The sequence below is a fragment of the Scyliorhinus torazame genome, unplaced genomic scaffold (genome assembly GCF_047496885.1).
Source record: "Scyliorhinus torazame isolate Kashiwa2021f unplaced genomic scaffold, sScyTor2.1 scaffold_242, whole genome shotgun sequence".
NCBI classification, from domain to species: domain Eukaryota; kingdom Metazoa; phylum Chordata; class Chondrichthyes; order Carcharhiniformes; family Scyliorhinidae; genus Scyliorhinus; species Scyliorhinus torazame.
In genome coordinates, this window is record NW_027307969.1 from 278,561 (window position 1) to 285,653 (window position 7,093).

At 51.4% G+C, this 7,093-nt stretch overlaps 1 long non-coding RNA gene across 1 annotated transcript; it reads left to right on the top strand.

The window, feature by feature from the left end:
* The first annotated feature begins 965 nt into the window (after window positions 1–965).
* LOC140405798 (uncharacterized) lies at window positions 966–6,697 on the top strand. The gene is made up of 2 exons (XR_011938763.1): window positions 966–1,121; window positions 6,550–6,697. It is a non-coding gene; the product is annotated as an uncharacterized lncRNA (long non-coding RNA).
* The last annotated feature ends 396 nt before the right edge of the window (window positions 6,698–7,093 follow it).

Below are 7,093 nucleotides of genomic sequence, written 5' to 3' on the forward strand. Positions count from 1 at the left end.
ACACAGGAGGTGTTGTGTAGCTGAGTGTGTGTGTGGGGTAGTTTACAGAGAGCTGTGCCTGGATTGCCTGTGACACAGGAGGTGTTGTGTAGCTGAGTGTGTGTGTGGGGTAGTTTACAGAGAGCTGTGCCTGGATTGCCTGTGACACAGGAGGTGTTGTGTAGCTGAGTGTGTGTGTGGGATACAGTTTACAGAGAGCTGAGCCTGGATTGCCTGTGACACAGGAGTTGTTGTGTAGCTGAGTGTGAGTGCGGGATACAGTTTACAGAGAGCTGAGCCTGGATTGCGAGTGACACAGGAGCTGTGTGTGTGAGGTACAGTTTACAGAGAGCTGAGCCTCCTGTCTCTCTCTGAGGCTACTTGTTTAAGCATCAGATCTCTCCCCGTTGCTCAGCGAGTGCTAAGATTCTGAAATGTGTCACGTTTTCCAGCTCTAAACTGTAGCGATTGCCTAAATGCACACACACAGGGACACACACAGGGACACACACACAGACACACACAGGGACACACACACACACACACACACAGACACACGTGAGCTCCCGCTGTAAAAGCAGCAAGAGTGTTTGGAAGAAATGGATGTCTGTGGAAACTTAACATAAAGCAGCAAATCAGGATTGGCTGTACCTTCTGTAGTCGAAGATGATCAAGCTGCAATGGCCAGTTGTAGATGGTGTTCATTGGAATCTGCATTGTGGCTGAGGTGCTGAGGTGAGGGGCAAGAGAGAGAGAGACACAGCCCTGGGATAATCCATTGAGCAGGGGTTGACAACACACCCTCCCAATCTCTGAGGTTTCTCTTGGTCTGGCCCAGACCTGGAGGAGGTGTGTTCAGGTGAGGGTAACCGTGAGCTGGTTGGGTATCATTAGTGGGGAGGTGGGGATTCTTTTTGTGACTCATTTGGGGTATTTAAAGAGTAGGGATCCATTTTCTCTCTCTTCACCATGTGGACTTGGTAAGTATAGGTGTCTTCGCTCTGTGTGTGTGAATGTGTGTGTGAGCATGGAGTCCCAGCTCTGATATTTTACACCCCACAGTACACTCCTGACTGAGATCTCTCTCCCCACCACCGAGGCTGAGCTGAGGGTGAATCAAGCCATGGAGATCACGTGGAAAGGTGAGTATGAAACTCCAATTTCTGTCTCTTTGATTCCTGCCTCATTCTGCTATTGACTCTTGTCTCTTTTCAATCCACTCTCTCTCTCTCACTGCATTCCACCCAATCTCTCTCTCTCCCTGACTTTTTCCTGTTTCAATCTCTGTCTTTAATTGCATTATGATGTACGATCCAGCTTTTCTCCACGCTGACTTTCTCACCGTCTCTGTCTCTCTCTCTGTCTTTGTCTCTGTCTCTCTCTCTGTGTCTTTGTCTCTGTCTCTCTCTCTGTCCTTCTTTCTCTCTCTCTGTCCTTTCTCTCTCTCTGTCCTTCTTTCTCTCTCTCTATCCTTCTTTCTCTCTCTCTGTCCTTTCTCTCTCTCTGTCCTTCTTTGTCTCTCTCTGTCCTTCTTTCTCTCTCTCTGTCCTTCTTTCTCTCTCTCTGTCCTTCTTTCTCTCTCTCTGTCCTCCTTTCTCTCTCTCTGTCCTTCTCTCTCTGTCTTTCTCTCTCTCTCTCTCCTTTTTCTCTCTGTCTCTCTCTGTCCTTCTTTCTCTCTCTCTGTCCTTTCTCTCTCTCTGTCTTTCTCTCTCTCTCTCTCCTTTTTCTCTCTGTCTCTCTCTCTCCTTCTTTCTCTCTCTCTGTCCTTTCTCTCTCTCTGTCCTTTCTCTCTCTCTGTCCTTTCTCTCTCTCTGTCCTTCTTTCTCTCTGTCATTCTTTCTCTCTCTCTGCCTTTCTCTCTCTCTGCCTTTCTCTCTCTCTGCCTTTCTCTCTCTCTGCCTTTCTCTCTCTCTGCCTCTCTCTCTCTCTGCCTTTCTCTCTCTCTGCCTTTCTCTCTCTCTGCCTTTCTCTCTCTCTGCCTTTCTCTCTCTGCCTTTCTCTCTCTCTCTGCCTTTCTCTCTCTCTGTCCTTCTCTCTCTCTCTGTCCTTCTCTCTCTGTCTTTCCTTCTCTCTCTGTCTTTCCTTCTCTCTCTCTGTCTTTCCTTCTCTCTCTCTGTCTTTCCTTCTCTCTCTCTGTCTTTCCTTCTCTCTCTCTCTCTGTCTTTCCTTCTCTCTCTCTCTGTCTTTCCTTCTCTCTCTCTCTGTCTTTCCTTCTCTCTCTCTCTCTCTGTCTTTCCTTCTCTCTGCCTTTCTCTCTCTCTGCCTTTCTCTCTCTCTGTCTTTCTCTCTCTCTGCCTTTCTCTCTCTCTCTGCCTTTCTCTCTCTCTGCCTTTCTCTCTCTCTGCCTTTCTCTCTCTCTGCCTTTCTCTCTCTGTCCTTCTCTCTCTGTCCTTCTCTCTCTGTCCTTCTCTCTCTGCCCTTCTCTCTCTGTCCTTCTCTCTCTGTCCTTCTCTCTCTGTCCTTCTCTCTCTGTCCTTCTCTCTCTGTCCTTCTCTCTCTGTCTTTCCTTCTCTCTCTGTCTTTCCTTCTCTCTCTCTCTGTCTTTCCTTCTCTCTCTCTCTGTCTTTCCTTCTCTCTCTCTCTGTCTTTCCTTCTCTCTCTCTCTCTGTCTTTCCTTCTCTCTCTCTCTGTCTTTCCTTCTCTCTCTCTCTGTCTTTCCTTCTCTCTCTCTCTGTCTTTCCTTCTCTCTCTCTCTGTCTTTCCTTCTCTCTCTCTCTCTCTGTCTTTCCTTCTCTCTCTCTCTCTGTCTTTCCTTCTCTCTGCCTTTCTCTCTCTCTGCCTTTCTCTCTCTCTGCCTTTCTCTCTCTCTGCCTCTCTCTCTCTGTCTTTCTCTCTCTGTCTTTCTCTCTCTGTCCTTCTCTCTCTGTCCTTCTCTCTCTGTCCTTCTCTCTCTGCCCTTCTCTCTCTGCCCTTCTCTCTCTGTCCTTCTCTCTCTGTCCTTCTCTCTCTGTCTTTCCTTCTCTCTCTGTCTTTCCTTCTCTCTCTCTGTCTTTCCTTCTCTCTCTCTCTGTCTTTCCTTCTCTCTCTCTCTCTGTCTTTCCTTCTCTCTCTCTCTGTCTTTCCTTCTCTCTCTCTCTGTCTTTCCTTTTCTCTCTCTCTCTCTCTGTCTTTCTTTCTCTCTCTCTCTGTCTTTCTTTCTCTTTCTCTCTCTCTCTCTCTCTCTGTCTTTCTTTCTCTTTCTCTCTCTCTCTCTCTCTGTCTTTCTTTCTCTCTCTCTCTCTGTCCTTTCTCTCTCTCTGTCTTTCTTTCTCTCTCTCTCTCTGTCCTTTCTCTCTCTCTGTCCTTCTTTCTCTCTCTCTGTCCTTTCTCTCTCTCTCTCTCTCCTTTTTCTCTCTGTCTCTCTCTGTCCTTCTTTCTCTCTCTCTGTCCTTTCTCTCTCTCTGTCCTTTCTCTCTCTCTGTCTTTCTTTCTCTCTCTCTCTCTGTCTTTCTTTCTCTCTCTCTCTCTCTCTGTCTTTCTTTCTCTCTCTCTCTGTCTTTCTTTCTCTCTCTCTCTGTCTTTCTTTCTCTCTCTCTGTCTTTCTTTCTCTCTCTCTCTCTGTCTTTCTTTCTCTCTCTCTCTGTCTTTCTTTCTCTCTCTCTCTCTCTCTGTCTTTCTTTCTCTCTCTCTCTCTGTCTTTCTTTCTCTCTCTGTCCTTTCTCTCTCTCTGTCTTTCTCTGCCCCCCCCCTGGCTGGGTTCGGCCCCCTTGCTGGATTCTGCCCCTCCTGCTGGGTTCTGTTCCCCCCCCGCCAATTTTATCCCCCCGCGCCAATTTTATCCCCCCCCCCCGCCAATTTTATTCCCCCCCTCAAATTTGCCCCCCGGCGAAAATTATTTCCCCCCCAAATTTAAGCCCCCTCAAATTTAAACCTCAAATTTGCCCCCCCCCCCGGCAAAATTATTTCCCCCCCCCCCTCATTTTTTTTCTACAAATATTCCCCCCTCAAATTTGCCCCCCCGGCCGAAATTATTTCCCCCCCAATTTTATGCCCCCTCAAATTGCCCCCCCCTCAAATTTGCCCCCCCTCAAATTTGCCCGCCCCTCAAATTTGCCCCCCCCTCAAATTTCCCCCCCCTCAAATTTCCCCCCCCCTCAAATTTGCCCCCCTCAAATTGCCCCCCCCCTCAAATTTGCCCCCCAGCCAAAATTATTTCCCCCCCAATTTTATGCCCCCTCAAATTGCCCCCCAGCCAAAATTATTGCCCCCCCCTCAAATTTGCCCCTCAAATTGCCCCCCCCTCAAATTTTGCCCCCCCCCCTCAAATTTGCCCCTCAAATTGCCCCCCCTCAAATTTTGCCCCCCTCAAATTGCCCCCCCCTCAAATTTGCCCCCCGGCAAAAATTATTTCCCCCCCCCAATTTTATACCCCCCTCAAATTGCCCCCCCGTTATTTTTTTTTTCTACAAATATTCCCCCCCAAATATTTTCAACCCTATTATACTCCCCTCCCCCCCACACATTCTTCCCCAAAAATATCCCCCCTGGATAAAATACTTAATCCTCGGGTCAGGTTGGTTGTTTACACATTTTATTGCCAATGTAGATACAGAGCTGGGGGGGGGGGGGGGGGGTCCGTTCGCCCCCTTACAAAACCCTGACCCACATGGGGAGAGTTTAAATGAAATGAAGGTGCAAATCCACTATTTAATTTATTAAACACACCAGACCCCTCCTGCTCCCCACTTCTCCTTAATCCCTTCCTGAGGCTGCGTTCCCTCCTGCCCCTTAATCACCTGAGGCTACGTTCCCTCCTGCCCCACCTCCTTAATCCCTTCCTGAGGGGGTGTTCCCTCCTGCCCCACCTCCTTAATCACCTGAGGCTGCGCTCCCTCCTGCTCCCACACTCCACCTCCTTAATCACCTGAGGCTGCGCTCCCTCCTGCTCCCACACTCCACCTCCTTAATCACCTGAGGCTGCGCTCCCTCCTGCTCCCACACTCCACCTCCTTAATCACCTGAGGCTGCGCTCCCTCCTGCTCCCACACTCCACCTCCTTAATCACCTGAGGCTGCGCTCCCTCCTGCTCCCACACTCCACCTCCTTAATCACCTGAGGCTGCGCTCCCTCCTGCTCCCACACTCCACCTCCTTAATCACCTGAGGCTGCGCTCCCTCCTGCTCCCACACTCCACCTCCTTAATCACCTGAGGCTGCGCTCCCTCCTGCTCCCACACTCCACCTCCTTAATCACCTGAGGCTGCGCTCCCTCCTGCTCCCACACTCCACCTCCTTAATCACCTGAGGCTGCGCTCCCTCCTGCTCCCACACTCCACCTCCTTAATCACCTGAGGCTGCGCTCCCTCCTGCTCCCACACTCCACCTCCTTAATCACCTGAGGCTGCGCTCCCTCCTGCTCCCACACTCCACCTCCTTAATCACCTGAGGCTGCGCTCCCTCCTGTTCCCACACTCCACCTCCTTAATCACCTGAGGCTGCGCTCCCTCCTGTTCCCACACTCCACCTCCTTAATCACCTGAGGCTGCGCTCCCTCCTGCTCCCACACTCCACCTCCTTAATCACCTGAGGCTGCGCTCCCTCCTGCTCCCACACTCCACCTCCTTAATCACCTGAGGCTGCGCTCCCTCCTGCTCCCACACTCCACCTCCTTAATCACCTGAGGCTGCGCTCCCTCCTGCTCCCACACTCCACCTCCTTAATCACCTGAGGCTGCGCTCCCTCCTGCTCCCACACTCCACCTCCTTAATCACCTGAGGCTGCGCTCCCTCCTGTTCCCACACTCCACCTCCTTAATCACCTGAGGCTGCGCTCCCTCCTGCTCCCACACTCCACCTCCTTAATCACCTGAGGCTGCGCTCCCTCCTGCTCCCACACTCCACCTCCTTAATCACCTGAGGCTGCGCTCCCTCCTGCTCCCACACTCCACCTCCTTAATCACCTGAGGCTGCGCTCCCTCCTGCTCCCACACTCCACCTCCTTAATCACCTGAGGCTGCGCTCCCTCCTGCTCCCACACTCCACCTCCTTAATCACCTGAGGCTGCGCTCCCTCCTGCTCCCACACTCCACCTCCTTAATCACCTGAGGCTGCGCTCCCTCCTGTTCCCACACTCCACCTCCTTAATCACCTGAGGCTGCGCTCCCTCCTGTTCCCACACTCCACCTCCTTAATCACCTGAGGCTGCGCTCCCTCCTGTTCCCACACTCCACCTCCTTAATCACCTGAGGCTGCGCTCCCTCCTGTTCCCACACTCCACCTCCTTAATCACCTGAGGCTGCGCTCCCTCCTGTTCCCACACAACATCTTGTTCACTGGAATAACTCACCCAACCCTCAGTGTGAAAATGTCACCGGTCTCCCACTCCCCCCAGAGACACGGACTCCTGCCTCTCCCCCCCACCCCCGCCCCCCCAGAGACACTGAGACTCCTGCACCCCCCCCCCGCCCCCCAGAGACACTGAGACTCCTGCACCCCCCCCCCGCCCCCCAGAGACACTGAGACTCCTGCACCCCCCCCCCCACCCCCCCGCTTCCAAAAAAACAAAAGAGCCCAACACTTGAGTAGCCATCAGAATAATGAAACCCCAATAATGACACACAAAGACACATTGACATTTATTCTGTTTCTCTCAGGTTCGAACTCCTGTCTGAGGATTCCTCGCCGAGGAAGGATTCTCTTTGCGTCGTCCAAGCTTCAAAATCAACTCTCCTCGGGAAGAGAAAGCTGGAAATTGATTACAGCAAAGCATTATTGAAATAATAAAGGCACAGCAACATCCTGGGACTGCCCCCAATCTGTTTTATAAAACCCATTTTATAAACACGGCCGAACGCTGCAACAGTTTAGTTGTTTCAAAAAAATATATTTTTATTGATAACAATAACAAAAGCAATAACAACATAACCATCAACATAGTAAAGGAGATATTTCCCACCCAACCCCTTCTGTACATCCCTTAACCATATTGCACTTTCCCCCCCCCTTCAGAGTGCTGCTTCTGCCGACACTTTAATTCGCCCCCAGAAAGTCGACGAACGGCTGCGTCCTCCGAGAGAACCCCAGCATTGACCCCCTCAAGGCAAACTTTATTTTCTCCAGCTTGAGGAACCCAGCCATGTCACTGAGCCAAGTCTCCACGCTCGGGGGCTCCGAGTGCCTCCACATTAAAAGGATCTG